The sequence below is a fragment of the Myotis myotis genome, unplaced genomic scaffold, assembly GCF_014108235.1.
Source record: "Myotis myotis isolate mMyoMyo1 unplaced genomic scaffold, mMyoMyo1.p scaffold_m19_p_17, whole genome shotgun sequence".
In the NCBI taxonomy this organism is placed as follows: domain Eukaryota; kingdom Metazoa; phylum Chordata; class Mammalia; order Chiroptera; family Vespertilionidae; genus Myotis; species Myotis myotis.
In genome coordinates, this window is record NW_023416321.1 from 13611692 (window position 1) to 13627327 (window position 15636).

Consider the following 15636-nt stretch of genomic DNA (forward strand, 5'->3'; position numbering starts at 1 on the left):
TTTCAGGGAGGAGGGCCAGGCCCAGGCTTTGAGAGCAGGTCAAAAGGGTAGGCACCCAGAAGACCACTGAGCTGGGCAACTAGGGTATCCCTACTGGCCTTCAGAAAAGAATAATGCTTTCAATAGGAGCTCCTGAATTTCAATGGCAACTTTGGTGGCAGAAGGGAGAGAAGGGGAGAAACTGAGGGCCAGAGCCTAAGCCGGCCATCAACAGAGAGAAAACACACACGTAAAATTAATGGTGCTGTTTACAACCTGCGTTGAAAATATAATTGAAGTTTTTACAGATAACTCAGGGATTAATCCTTAGAGGTTCAGGAGTCTCATAAACCCTTAAGGCGGGGAATACCGCCCCCACCCCCCCCCCACTCCCCCACCCCTCCACCCCCACCCCCCTACCCCCCCCACCCCCCGCCACCCCAAGAACATAGTGTCACTTAGGTAATATTCCCACCAGGGATGCACAGCCTGAATCTATACGTAAGGAAACACCAGGCAAACCCAAAAGGAGGGGCACTCAGTTAAAGGAATAAAGGGGGTCTCTACTCTGAAAAAAAAAAAATGTCAAGAAAGATGATACAGATGAGAAATCGCTCCAGGTTACAGAAGCCTGAAGAAACATGCAAAGTAAGGTCAAGGTGTGATCCTGGTCTGAAGACACACTAGAGGGAAAAAGGACCCTTATTGAATCAACTGATAAAATTGAAATATGGCCCTGGCTGGTTTGGCTCAGTAGTTACAGCGTCGGACCGAGGGGTCTTGGGTTCAATTCCCAGTCAAAGGCAAGTACCCTGGTTGCAGGTTCAATCCCTGGATGGGGCTGGAGAGGAAGGCAACTAATTGATGTGCTATGTCTCTCTCACATGGATGGTTCTCTCTCTCCCTCCCTCCCTCCCTCCCTCCCTCTCCCCTCCCTTCCACTCTCTCTAGAATTCAATGGAAAAAATCTCCTCGGGTGAGGATTAAAAGTACGTAAATAAATAAGTCAATAAATGTATTGTATCAATGTTGAATTCCTCCAACTTGAAAAGTCTACTGTGATTATGCAAGAGAATGTCCTTGCTCTTAGAAAACACCCTCTGAAGGGGTAAATGGGCATGATGGCTGCCACCTCCTCTCCGTTCAGGCAAATAATATATTTACATATTTTTATTTAACAAGTGGTGAATCTAGGTAAGGGGTATATGGAGGATGATTGCATCGTTCTTGTACCTCTTCTGTAACCTATAATTTTTCTTCCAAATAAAGTGTGTATGTATATATATATATATATATATATATATATATATATATATATATAATTGATTTTTTTACAGAGAGGAAGGGAGAGGGATAGAGAGTTAGAAACTTCGATGAGGGAGAAACATCGATCAGCCGCCTCCTGCACGCCCCCTACTGGGGATGTGCCCGTAACCAAGGTACATGCCCTTGACCAGAATCGAACCTGGGACCCTTGAGTCTGCAGGCCGCCGCTCTATCCACTGAGCCAAACCGGCTAGGGCCAAATAAAGTTTTAAAAAACAAACAAAATAACTCTACCCAGACCAGGAGCCTCCTGAAGCTGGGGACCTTGATCCTCTTTTCCCCCGCCGCTGGCCCCGAACTGGCTCAGGGGGAACCTCAGTCGGTGTCCTGGGTGTCAGGACAAAATTAGGAGAACAGGTGGCGACTGGAAGGGCCGAGACCCGCCGCTTGGGGACATTCCTCGGCCCGGGGCCCCGACATTTTCTGATCTGACAGCTGGATTCACCCGCTGGGCTCCTGGCGGAGGGGGCGCCCCGCCCCGCAGGGCGGGCGCTGGCCAGCAGGGGCCGCTGTTGAGCCAGCTCTGGCAGCGCTTGGCCGGGGCTCGGCCGGACCTGGGACTGGTCGCCACGCCGGTGGGGTGCCTTCGAGAACCCAGCCCACCACAGTCTGCAAGCAACCTCTCTCATCCCCGTCCGCTCCGGGTCTAGCCCCCCACTCCCAGGCCCTCAGCTTCCCCGCACTCCCTCCCCCACCTTGGATCCCCCAAGGCAACTCCCACGTCTGACGCTGGTGGAGGAGGGGACAGGATAAGCAGGAAGAGGCTTCAGTTCTTGGCCCTGGAGTCTGAATAATACATTAATTCTCCCCTTTTCTCCCCGTGTCCTTTTACTCCTCCTCCCCCTCTTCTCCCTCCTCCCTCCTCCTCCTCCTCGTCCTCCTCCTCCTCCTCCTCCCCTCCTCCCCTGGAGCTGCCCCAGGCTTTCAAAACAAACACACACACACCTCCTTCGCCCATCCCCAGCCTGCCCAGGCCTTTCTCCAAGAGTTGTTGCTCCCAGACTAGTCCTTTCCGCGGGGTTCAGGGATCAGGATGGAGGTGGGGAGAGGGGGAGAGTGTGCTGATGGGGGTAGGGAGTGGCCGGTATGTTATTTCTTCCTGTGTAGAAAGCGGTGGGACGCACAGCCCCTCTCAGTGGTGGACGGGGTGGTGGTGGGGTCTTCTTCCCTGGGACGTGGAGCTGGCCCTTTACCCAGCTCTCCCCTGGCCCTCCCAGACTCAGGATGAAAAAGGACCTAGAGAGGTGACTTTGTCCATCCCCCTGGCTCCAGGAGGGACCATAACCACAGCCCTCCCATTCCTGTATGTTCACTAATTCCTTCAACAACGCTTCCCTGAGCACCAGCTCTGTGCCGGGCCCGGGAGCTTTACCCAATGCCGGCACCTTAAACCCTCACTAGGACCATTGGAGACGGGTGTTACTACTCGAAGTTGACTTATCCAAAGGTCCAGTTCAACCAAGTGCCCCCTGTGACTGCCCTGACCCGCCCGCTGGGCCTGGTGTCACTCAGCTTTGGGGCCACCGCCGCACCTCACTAATGGCTCAGGTGCTGCATTTATCTCACCAGCTCCAGTGCTGTGTCTTCCTGGGTCTCCCGCCCCTACCGGCCTGGGCCCCAGACCACAGCGAGTAGGGGGGGCCCTGCCCTAGCCCTCGCTGTGTGGCCTTGAGAGAGTGCCTTCACGTCTTCGAGTTCAGTTTTCTCATCTGTAACACTGTTAGCGGCAATACCCTCCTCGTGGGACTCCGTGATGGTAAAATAAGAAGATGCTTATAGAGTGCTTAGCACAGTAAATTTGATTTTGAAAAGGGACGCTCATCCCCACCAGAATGGCTAAAATGAGAAGAAGAAAAAAATACAAAACCAAGTGATGGCCAAGGATGTGGAGCAAAGGAGCTCTCATCGTCAGTGGGTAGAGGGGAAAACCATTGAGTAGTTCCTGTTAAAGCTGATTATATGCATACACGATGACCCAGCAATTTCACTCCTAGACACATGCCCAAGAGGAATGTGCGCACATGTGCACCAAAAGCCACGTAAAATGATTTCCATAGCAGCACTAACCATAATAACCCCAAACCGGAAACATCGGAACAGTCCAGCGGCAGAATGGATTAACGCATTTCACTGTGCTCATGCGATGGAATACTGTATTGCGCTGAAAAAGAACGAACTACTACTGCGAGGCTCAGGGAGTTCTGGGGTTCAGTCAGAACAGGATTGCAGGGCATATTGGACTGGTGCAGGAGAATAAACAGCCGTCAGCCTATTAATTCTTTGTGTGCAAAGAGATGCCACTAATTGCAGACGCCTTTATCTGTGTGTTGGGCCCATGTGGAATGCAGCGTCTGAGAACAGCTCTTCTCACCACTCAGAACCCACAGGACCATGCCCAGCCCCTCTCAGGGCTTCTAGGGATGCAAACGAGGGGCTGCCTTTGTAGCCATAAGCAGAGTTCGCCAAATAATGAACACATAGGAGGGGATGCATAGGCTCTGAGGATTTTTATTTTATTTTATTTTAATATATTTTTATTGATTTTTTCCAGAGAGGAAGGGAGAGGGATAGAGAGCTAGAAACATCGATGAGAGAGAAACATCGACCAGCCGCCTCCTGCACACCCCCCACTGGGGATGTGCCCGCAACCAAGGTACATGCCCTTGACCGGAATCGAACCTGGGACCTTTCAGTCCGCAGGCCGACGCTCTATCCACTGAGCCAAACCGGTCTTAGCAGAGGATTTTTATTTTATTTTATTGATCTTAGAAAAAGAGAAAGAGGACTATAAACAGAAAGAGAAAGAGAGAGACATAGCTTTTTTGTTCCACTTATTTACGCATTCATTGGTCAATTCTTGCATGTGCCCTGACGGGGGATAGAACTTGAAACCTTGGGATAGCAAGATGATGCTCTAACCAATGGAGCCACCCGGTCAGGGCTTTGGGGACTGTTTTTAAGGAAGAGAAATGGGCCCTGCTGCTGTGGGAAGCTGACTCTTTGCATACCTCCCATCAGAGCCAGTGACCCTGCTGAATGACACTGGTAGTAGCTGAAGCTGGAACAAGCCCTGTGGTCACCCATCCCATCATTCCACGCCTGTCTCCACAGCAGATCCTCACCTTACTGACACACATTAAAGCAGGTCTCTGTGCGGCAACACTGCTGGAGGTAGTGGTGCACTGGACCTTGTGCTAATACAATGACAATTCTCTTCAAAAACACTTTTGATCAGATTTTCCATTCTTCTTGCCACCAGCATCCCACCCCCACCAAGGGAGGTTGAAATCAATTAAATAGTTATCCGTTCACTCATTTACCAATTTAATATTGAAGAAAGCCCATCTGTGCTAGCCACTGTATTAGGTGCTCAGCTAACAAAGATGACTGAGACGGTCCCTCCCTTTAGGATCTCAGAGTCAAGCCAATAAAAATTATGATTCCACGTGATTAGGGCAATGATAGGGGGAAATACAGAAGCGAGGCCTCCAGGGAGAGTGGGGCAGGCTGCTGATCTACTGCCCCAAACCCTCCCTCACCTCCCCCACAGGTCCCCAGGTTGCCATCCACGCCCAATACATGCTGCCCAAACTGATTCCTCTGACTCTTCGCCCTGCTGATCTCTGTTAGTGACACCTTTTTCCATCTCCACCTGATTGCAAATTCCTGCTCCTCCCCCAAGATTCATCTCCAAATGAGAAATCCCCAGTTCAGGTGGGTGGTTCAACTGTGAGGATGTATGTGATCAGGGAGGAAAACCCTGGGGACTTTTTTAATGGGGATTATTTTTTTCATGTTTTATGTCCTAAGCAGGAAATTCATTCCATTATTCTATATGCCTTTCTGTGTCTGAAATATTTCATCATAATATATTTTCAAAATAGATTCAATTCAAGTTACTCCTCCACCTTGCTCCCCAGCTCCTGCTACCTTTTCCTTCTCAGGAATCAAGCTCAAGCCCTGGCCAGTGTGGCTTCCGCACACTGAAGAGTGACAGGTCCTATCCCCAGGCAACCTGTGGGAGGCAACCAATCAATGTCTGTCTGTCTGCCTCTCTCTCTCTCTCTCTCTCTCTCTCTCTCTCTCCCTCCCTCTCTCTCTCAGAAATCAGGAAAAAACATATCCTCAGGTGAGGATTTTTAAAAAATTAATCTCAAAAATTCCTTACTGTGTTTCTAAAGATGCATGGAAATGATTGTCACCAATCGAGTATCCTGGTTCCCACTAGGGCAGCGGTTCTCAACCTGTGGGTCGCGACCCCTTTGGGGGTCAAACGACCCTTTCACAGGGGTCGCCTAAGACTATCGGAAAACACATATATAATTACATATTGTTTTTGTGATTAATCACGATGCTTTAATTGTGTTCAATTTGTAACAATGAAATTGGGGGTCACCACAACATGAGGAACTGTATTAAAGGGTCGCGGCATTAGGAAGGTTGAGAACCACTGCTCTAGGGTGAGAAATGCAATTGGGGAATATGATGCTAGGGCTTTTCTAAAAAAAATATTTTTATTGATTTCAAAGAGGAAGGAAGAGGGAGAGAGATAGAAACATCAATGATGAGAGAGAATCATTGATCTGCTGCCTCCTGCACACCCCGTACTGGGGATCAAGCCCACAACCCAGGCACGTGCCCTGACCAGGAATTGAACCAGGGACCTTCTGGTTCATAGGTCGATGCTCAACCACTGAGCCATGCCAGCTGGGCATGATGCTGGGGCTTTATCAATAATAACAGTGTTGCTATGTCATAAACTGGGTGGTGGGAACATGGGTGCTTATTTTATGTCTATAATATTATAGAATAGATTCAACATTTGAAAAAGCAACTCTGTCCCGAGTGAGAGAGACAAGAAGGAAGAAGGAAGGGAGAAGGAGCTTTAGAGAAGGTGGAGGAAGTAGAACAAAGAGGTGGCTCTCTGCGGGGCCTCGAGGGCTCATTGAGTAATCAGGTGGTTCTTTCGGGTGTAGAGCCGAAAGCAGCAAAAAAAAAGGCTGTGTCTACCTGTAGTGAGCCATATGGCGGTGGCTAAGAGCATAGATGCTGGAATTGGGTCATCTGGGTTCAAGGCTCAGTGCAATCTTTTATTAGCCCCATGGCATTGGGCAACTTCCATTTCCTCATCCTGGAAAATGCTTGTGGGAGTCAATGAGATGAAGTGTGTAAAGCTTGCACTGCTTGGATTTGTGTGTCCCGGCAGGCGAGGGGGAAGGGCTGTCCTGTTCTGTGGTAGGTGGGAGCAGCAGTGGGCAGAAACTAGCAGGCCGGATGTGAACCTGGGTGTCCAGTGCCAGAATCTGTGCTCTCAGCCTCTACACCGGAGAAGCCCAGATGGCTCTGGCGCACCCTCCCTGCCCTGGCCTGTAAGTGGTTTCCTCCTCCCTGATCTCCACTCTGGGTGAGCGAGAAGAAAAGGGCAGAGGACAATCAAAAAGGCACTAAAGCCAAACTGGTTTGGCTCAGTGGATAGAGAGTTGGCCTGCGGACTGAGAGGTCCCGGGTTCAATTCCGGTCAAGGGCATGTACCTTGGTTGCGGGCACATCCCCAGTGGGAGGTGTGCAGGAGGCGGCTGGTCGATGTTTCTAGCTCTCTATCCCTCTCCCTTCCTCTCTGTAAAAAAATCAATAAAATATATTTTTTTAAAAAAGAAGGCACTAAAAAGGGAAGCAAAAATAGCCTTTGATTCTGAAACTCCTCGCAGACTCACACCCAGCGCTTGCACACAGATGGATGCCTGCAGCAGGAGGCCTGGGTAAGCCCCCAGCTGGAAGCCCCCTGCCCAGATGGGTAGAAGTCATCATCACACACATACACCGCGTGCGAGTGGTGGTGCCGCTGTAGCAATGAAGCAACAGCTCTTTGCCAGGCAGAATTTCAGAATCTGATTGCTGGAGAGGCCCTCAGCATTTTTCTGGTCTCACCTCCTGCCTTTCCTCATGGGCCCTGGTACAACCAGGTCAGGGTTTGCAGAGATAGTTTGACTCCTAGCTGATTGGTAGAAATTCTTCGTCTATTTTTTTAATATATGTGTGTGTATATATATATAATTTTATTGATTTCAGAGAAGAAGGGAGAGGCAGAGAGAGATAGATACATCAATAATGAGAGGGAATCATTGATTGGCTGCCTCTTGCACGCCCCCTACTGTCCATGTTCCCTGACTGGGAATTGAACTGTGACCTCCTGGTTCCTAGGTCGAAGCTCAACCACTGAGCCATGCTGGCAGGGCAATTCTTCCTTCCCTTGGCCTGGCCAATAAAGCTCACGGAACACCCTGACTCCTTGTCTGGCATCTGCACACTAGAGGCCATGCCATCTGGGAGTCCTCTTGGGGATGTGGGGAGAGGACAGGCACCCCACGTGTGGGACTCCGGGCCACACACGCTGGGCAGAGAGATCATTTGGAGCTCTTAGAACTCTGCCTCTCAGCCCTGGCTACACAGGGGCATTCCTTGGGGAGCCTTAAAAATTCCATTGCCCAGGCTGCACTCCAGAAGAATTAAATCAGAATTTCTGGGGGTGGCACCCAGATATCCAAACTTTAAAAATATTTCCTAGGTCAGTGGTCGGCAAACTCAACAGAGCCAAATATCAACAGTACAACGATTAAAATTTCTTCTTGAGAGCCAGATTTTTTAAACTTGAACTATATAGGTAGGTACATTGTTATTAACTTAATTAGGGTACTCCTAAGCTGGCCATTGCTAAAAACGTCCTCAATCTGATTGAGGTACGTTCGCTGAGGTCGACCCCTTTCAACTCTCCCATCCACACTTGTCTTGTATACTTGTATACTTGTTTCGTCTATCTCCTTTCGTTCATCCTCTCTGTATGTCCAAACCATCTCAACATACCTTTCTCAATCCTCGACACTACATCTTCTTTCACTCCACAACGTTCCCTAAAATTAACTTAATAAACATTACTTAAAGTTTTAAGTCAACTTCGCACTGTACGTGCACGCCCGCACGTGGTATTTTGTGGAAGAGCCACACTCAAGGGGCCAAAGAGCCGCATGTGGCTCGCGAGCTGCGGTTTGCCGACCGCTGTCCTAGGTGATTCCAATAAGCAGTCAAGTTGAGAAACAATCATGTATTGGACAAAGGATTTCTGCAAAAAGCGGGAACCTGGACTCCAGCTGGATGGAAAGCAGCAGGAAAGCAATCATATCAAAAGGCTTCTTGAAAAGAAGAATGGTAGATGCCAGGGACTTGGGGAGGGGGAGGGGGAATTATTGTCTAAATGGATCCAGAGTCTCAGTTTGGGAAGATGAAAAGAGAAGGTTCTGAACATGGATGGTGGTAATAGTTGTGCAACAATGTGAATGTACTTAAATGCCATTCAATGGTGCACTTAAAAATGGTTAAAGAGCCCGGCTGGTGTGGCTCAGTGGTTGAGCTTTGACCTATGAACCAGGAGGTCATGGTTGGATTCTTGGTCAGGGCACATGCCTGGGTTGCTAGCTCGATCCCCAGTGTGGGGCGTGCAGGAGGCAGCCGATCAATGATTCTCGATCCTCACTGATGTTTCTATATTTCTCTCTCCCCTTCCCCTCCTCTCTGAAATCAATAAAAATTTATTTAAAAAATAACAATTAAAAAATGGTTAAAGAATATGAGACAGAGTCACAGATGTAGAAAGATATTTAATCCAACCTAAAGGTAGGATATTGAGTTAGGTAACAGAAAGACAAACATGCAGGTCTAGAGCAAGTTAGGCCTGAAACATCGCTGGGGGCAAAAATGACAAAACTGAAGCTGTCCTAGTTTGGGCACAACGTGAGCAGTCAGGGTTCTTTAGAAAAGACAATAATGCGGGAGGAGGAGGAGCGGGGAGAGGGAGAGATAAGGCAGCAGGAGAAGAGGAAGACCAAATATGAGATGGGTTGTTCCATAAAAAGAGCCACAGGCATGCATGAGTCTACAGGAGCTGAGCAGGGCTGTTGAGTTCAGGATATTGTGGACTTCACTCGTTCAGAGTCGCCAGGAGTCATAGCTGACTCCACAGCACGTAACACACGCATAAAGACAAAAGTATGCTTTGGGGAGAGGATCTAGACAAGCTGCTTTTAAATGGACTCTAGAAAATGTTTTTAATCTAAGACTTAATTTAATCTAATTTAATTTATTCCAGTAATCGTTAGTAAAAGGTTATGAGCAAGAATAATTTATTGGACAAAGGATTTCTGCCAAGAGCAGGAACCTGGACTCCATGAGCAAGAATAGAGCTATCAGATATTAAAGCATGTTATGCCGCTATAATAATTTTTTAAATCCTCACCTGAGGATATGTTTTCCATTGATTTCTAGAGAGAGTGGGAGGGAGAAGGAAGGGAGGGAGGGAGAGAGAGAGAGAGAGAGAGAGAGAGAGAAACATTGACGTGAGAGAGACACATTGATTGGTTGCCTCTTACACGTGCCCCTGCAGGGGCTGGGGAACCTGCAGTCAAGGTCTGCACCCTTGACCAGGAATCAAACCTGCGACCCTTCGGTCCACAGACCGACATTCTAACCATTGAGCAATCAGCCAGGGCAGTAATTTTTAAAATGTGATTGGTTTATCAATAAACAAGATAGAGAACTGGTGGAATAGAAAACTCACAAATGTATATATGAAGGTCGTTTATCATAAACATGGAATTTTAAATCATAGCAAAAAGAGTTTTCCAACAGTGTCAGGACCGCATTTGTGTAGCCATTTGGGGGATTTAAAAAAAAAGTCTTCAAGCATCAGGAGGCCAGGGAGGAGAGGTAGCTGAAGAGCATTGCCCAGGGAGGCCAGGGAAGCCAAAATTGTCCCGGGGGATCCTGGGAGTGGGGTGAGTCCTCCACGGAGGGGCAATGCCTGTGGCCACAAATGTGAATTACAAGTGAGGACAGTTGGACCAGGCGCCCAGAGAAAAAAGATCCTCTTTTTCAAAAGCCCAAGAGGGAAATGGCTGAGGCTGGAACTGAGAAGAACAGGATGGAAGATCTAGGTCAGCCGTGGGGAAACTACGGCCCGCGGGCCGGGTCCGGCCCGTTTTGAAATGAATAAAACTAAAAAAGAAAAAGACCGTACCCTTTTATGTAATGATGTTTACTTTGAATTTATATTAGTTCACACAAACACTCCATCCATGCTTTTGTTCCGGCCCTCCGGTCCAGTTTAAGAACCCATTGTGGCTCTCGAGTCAAAAAGTTTGCCCACCCCTGATCTCGGTAGAAAGGACAGTGGGGCCTGAGAACCCAGAGATCAGAGAGGGAGCCGCCAGCTGGACAGCCACAGGGCTTGGTCCCGGGTGCTGTGGTGAGGGCGTTTGCAGCTTCCCGCCTCACACCGTGATAAGGAGTCCGAATGGCTGACTGGGGTGTGTGGGCCTGAGGAGGACCCTGTGGAGGGAGCTGGAAGGAATAAGAGCCACCGGAGATTATGGGCCAAGGAGACCCCTCTCCCTCCCTTCTTTGTGGAATGATGGGCTGTAGCAGAGGTGGGCTCTGGATGTCCGTGTGGCTCATAATGTCCTCCACACACTTAGTTTCCTTGGTAACTTCCTCTCAGAGCCTCTGGGGCGAGGACGGAGCAGGGGAGGGGGCCCCTCCTGGTTGTCCGGAGCCCTGAGGGCTGATCTGGGCCGCCCATCTTGGATGGAGTCCAGGGCGGATCTCTGGGACAGGTGGTTTCTGGAATGTCCATGGGCACAGGCAGCCAGTTCACACTGGCCAACTGGGAGCAGCTGCTCAGCCTGTGCCCCTGCCAGGCAAAGCCTGTTCCATCCCCTCCATTCCCCCTGGTCCACAAAGGCCTCTCTGTTTGGGGGGCAGGAGAGAACGTTCAGCCATGGAGAAGTGGGAGAACTGAGCCCCAGGTGAAGGCAACACATAACATCTCCTTCTTTGGGGGAGGAGCAGCCACACTTTCCACACTCACCTGCCCTAATGGCTCAGGTCCAGGCAGCCCCCTTCGCCCCTACAAAAGCTGTCATTCTACAAAGGCCAGTAGAGAAGGCAAAGTGTAAACCCTTTCAAAAGATAAGGGAGCCCTAGCTGGTTTGGCTCAGTGGATAGAGCGTCGGCCTGCAGGCTAAAGGGTCTCAGGTTCGATTCTGGCCATAGGCACATGCCCGGATTGGGGCTCAATTCCCAGTGGCTGAGTGCAGGAAGCAGCTGATCAGTGATTCTCTCTCATCATTGATGTTTCTATCTCTCTCTCCCTCTCCCTTCCTCTCTGAAATCAATAAAAATATATTTTAAAAAAAAAGATAAGGGAAGGTGGGGTGAGAGGAACTCCCACAAACCACCTTGGAATGGAACTAGTCACTTCACGATTAAGAAAGTAGTAAAGTGCTCAGCAGGCATGGCTCGGTGGTTGAGCATTGACTTACAAACCAGGAGGTCATGGTTTAATTCCCAATCAGGGCATATGCCTGGGTTGCCGGGCTCCATCCCCAGTGGGGAGCGTGCAGGAGGCAGACAGTCAATGATTCTCATCATTGATGTTTCTCTCTCTCTCCCTCTTCCTTCCTCTCTGAAATAAAAAACATATCCTAATAAAAGAGAAACATGGTAATTAGCGTATGACTGCTACCCTTCCCATTGGCTAATCAGGGCGATATGCAAATTAACTGCCAGCCAAGATGGCAGCCAGCAGCCAGGCAGCTTGAAACTAACATGAGGCTTGCTTGCTTCAGTGACGGAGGACTCCAACATTCCCGCCTGCCATTGCAGGCCTCTGAGCTGCAACTCTAAGCAACTATGTAACAAATATAGAAGCTAAACAAAACCCCAGGGGGGTTTAGTCCGCCGGGCTTCAGCCAGCAGGATCGCAACATTGTAAGCAAAGGCCAGAAACCTACTTTCAGCAGCGGAGGCCTAAGAGCTGGAGCCAAGCCTCAAAGCTAAAGCTGGCCCAGAATAAAAAAAAGAAAAAAAGGAGCGGTTGGGAGCTTCAGTCACCCCCAGCCTGAAAACAGCCCTCAGCCCCTCACCCAGACTGGCCAGGCACCCCAGTGGGGACCCCCACCCTGAAAGGTGTGTGACCAGCTGCAAACAGCCATCATCCCCTTACCCAGGCTGGCCAGGCACCCCAGTGGGGACCCCCACCCTGATCCAGGACACCCTTCAGGGCAAACCAGCCGGCACCCACCCGTGCACCAGGCCTCTACCCTATATAGTAAAAGGGTAATATGCCTCCCAGCACCGGGATCAGCATGACAGGGGGCAGCGCCCAAACCCCCTGATTGCCCTGCGGCTCTGTGTGTGACAGGGGGCGGGGCCACAACCTCCCTATCCACCCTGCTCTGTTCGTGACAGGGGAAGGCGCCCCAACCCCCGATCAGCTCTGCTCTGTTCCTGATAGGGGGGAGCTCCCCAACCCCCTGATCGCCCTGCGGCTCTGTGTGTGACAGGGTGTGGCGCCCCAACCTCCCCCCCCCCCCACCAGCCCTGCTCTGTGTGTGATGGAGTAGAGCCATAACCTCCCCATCGGCCCTGCCCTGAGTGTGAGAGTGGCGGCGCCCCAACCCCCTGATCGGCCCTGCTCTGTGGGTGATAGAGGGCGGCTCCCCAACCCCCTGATGGGCCCTGCTCTGTGAGCGACAGGGGGTGGCACTGCAACCTCCCCATCGACCCTGCCTTGAGTGTGACAGGGGACGGTGCCCCAACCCCCCAATCGGCCCTACCCTGAGCGTGACTGAGGGTGCCATCACAACCTCCCGATTGCCCTGCTCTGTGCATGACAGGGGGCAGTGCCCCAACTCCCCAATCGGCCCTGCTCTGAGCCCGAACAGGGGCTGCACCTAGGGATTGGGCCTGCCCTCTGCCACCCAGGAGCAGGCCTAAGCCAGCAGGTCGTTATCTCCTGAGGGGTCCCAGACTGTGAGAGGGCACAGGCTGGGCTGAGGGACCCCCCCCCCCCCCTCCCCCCAGTGCACAAATTTTTGTGCACCGGGCCTCTAGTACATATATATTTTTAAAAGTAGTAAAATTTATGGCTGTGTCCATTTGAGACCACCTCCTATACAGCTGATGCTAAGTCCTTAACTTACTCATCTCTTGGAAGACCCCAAGGAACAATGGGCAAGAGCTGAAATACAATCAGAACCGGTTGCTACAGGCCTTGTGAGGCCTCAGGCAAGTTTCTTAACCTCTCCAAGCAGAAGTTTCTTCATCTCATGCCTCTGACCCCAAACACCACAGTATGTCCCCCGGGGCTACCTGGACTTCCCGGACCTAGCAGGGAGGAGCCAAGAGGATCAAGGAGGAGTTATGTTTTTCAGGCCAGGTAACACAATCCCAGAGAGAAGAGCTCAGGATCCTGGACTGGCCTGAAGCCCCCATCCTTTGAACAAAGGAGGAGAGGAGGCCCCTGAATTAGAAGCAAGCTGGGATAGATCTCAGGTCTCCAGACTACTGGTCTACAGGCTACTGGTCTACCGGTCGGTCTAGTGTGACCTCCTCATAGGCCCTCGGGGGACCTGTGTTTTTCTGACACAGGCCCCAAGAGACTAATCTTTCCCTCTTGGCCGGACCACCAGAATATGAAGAATAAGTAAATCCGTAGAGACAAAAGGCAGATGGGTGGTTGCCGGGGCTGGAGAAAGGCGGGAATGGGGAGTAACTGCTTAAGAGGTACATGTTTCCTTTTGGGGTGGTATGGTTGGAACTAGATAGAGGTGGCAGTTGCACACTCTGTCAATGTGCTAAATGCCACAGAATTATTTGCTTTAAAATGGTGAATTTCATGTTAGGTGAATTTCATCTCAATTAAAAATAAAGGTACAGGTCCTGGCCAGGTAACTCAGTTGGTTAGGGCGTCATCCTGATACACCAAGGTTGCAAGTTTCCATCCTGGTCAAGATACATACAAGAATCAACCAATGAATGCATAACTAAGTGGAAAAACAAATCGATGTTCCTCCCTCCCTCCCCCCTTCCTCCCTCCCTCCTTTCCTCCCTTTCTCAAATCAATAAATTAAAAAACAATAATTATAATGAAGGTACCTGTAGCTAAGAGATGAAAGGAATAAGAAGAGTGGGCACGTCCCAGGCAGGGGAGGGAAGGTGAAGGAGGGCTGAGGTATGAGGGTGGGAGGAAGACTTGGCCTCTGAGCTGTTTGCTTCCTCTCAGACTTTAGACTGGAAGCTCCAGGGGGTGTGGCAGGGACCTCATCTTTGTAGCTGGTTTTAATTTTCAGAGCAGAGCGTCATCGCGGGTATATGGATCTTTTAAAACCTCTGGCACCAGTGGAATGAAAGCAAACACGTTAAGCAACAGGAAGATTACCCGCCGCCTACACCAGGGAAGTGAGGATGTGCTGGGCTAAGCGTGTGCCACCTCTGGGCTGCAGGGGAGCTGCCTGAGAATTCAAGGGCAGAGAGGGCCTGCCCGTCACACCCTTGCAGGCAGCACCCACTGGGGCCGGGATGGGGGAAGGGGATGGGGGAGCACCATGGCCCCTTTGTCAGGCCCAGGGAGGAGAGTGGGGCAGCCACAGGAAGTAGGGGTGAGGAGTTCCCTCCGGAGTCTCTCCCTCTGCTTCCCTCCCCTCCACTTGCACAGCTCCTGCACATGCTCAGTGTGCCCAGGAATTGGGTTGGCTGGGGGAGGGCACTGAATGGCACCCCCACTTAAAGGGACAGTGCCGTCTTGCCTGCACCCAATAGAGGCAATGGGACCGGGCCACCTCTTTCCTCATGAACTGATTGCTTCACCTCGACCCCTTCCCCACTTCTGGCAGCTTCCTCTGCCCCCTCAGCTCCTTTGTCCGCTCACTACCTCTCCTCATCCCCCGACCCAATTGCGGGCAGGGTCTGTCCGCTGAACACAGGAGCTTCCACCTGAGGTGGGGGAGTCTTGGATGGGGAAGGGATGAGGATCCAGGCAGGGGATGAGGAGTGGTGGGAAGCTTCTGCAATCACTCTTGGGAAACATCTGCCTTCTGGGCCTCCCTCCCCTGGCCCAGGTGAGCACGAAGGTCCTGGAAAGCAAATGGACTTGAGAGAAGTAAGGCGCTGGGCATTTGCTCTGGAAAGGCCAGAGGAAGAGAAGGGAGCGTGTCCAAGCTCATCTTCCCAGCTGAAGGGGGTGGGGGGCGTGTTGGAGATGGGGGGTGGGGGCTGTAAATCGGAGCTTACATCATTGTGGTGGGTAGGGAGAAGCTCAGGCCTCAGGAACAGTGGAGAGGGAAGGGGGGGGAGAGGGGAGAGGGGGTGCAAAATGAACCTGTGCCTGGCCACCAGCTGTAGCTGAGCTGCCTCTCCCCAGAGCTGAGCCTGGAGACCCCCAGCCCCACTGGGTGGGAGGGCACTGAGGTCAGGGAATCAGGTGGGGGAGGGGTGACATTG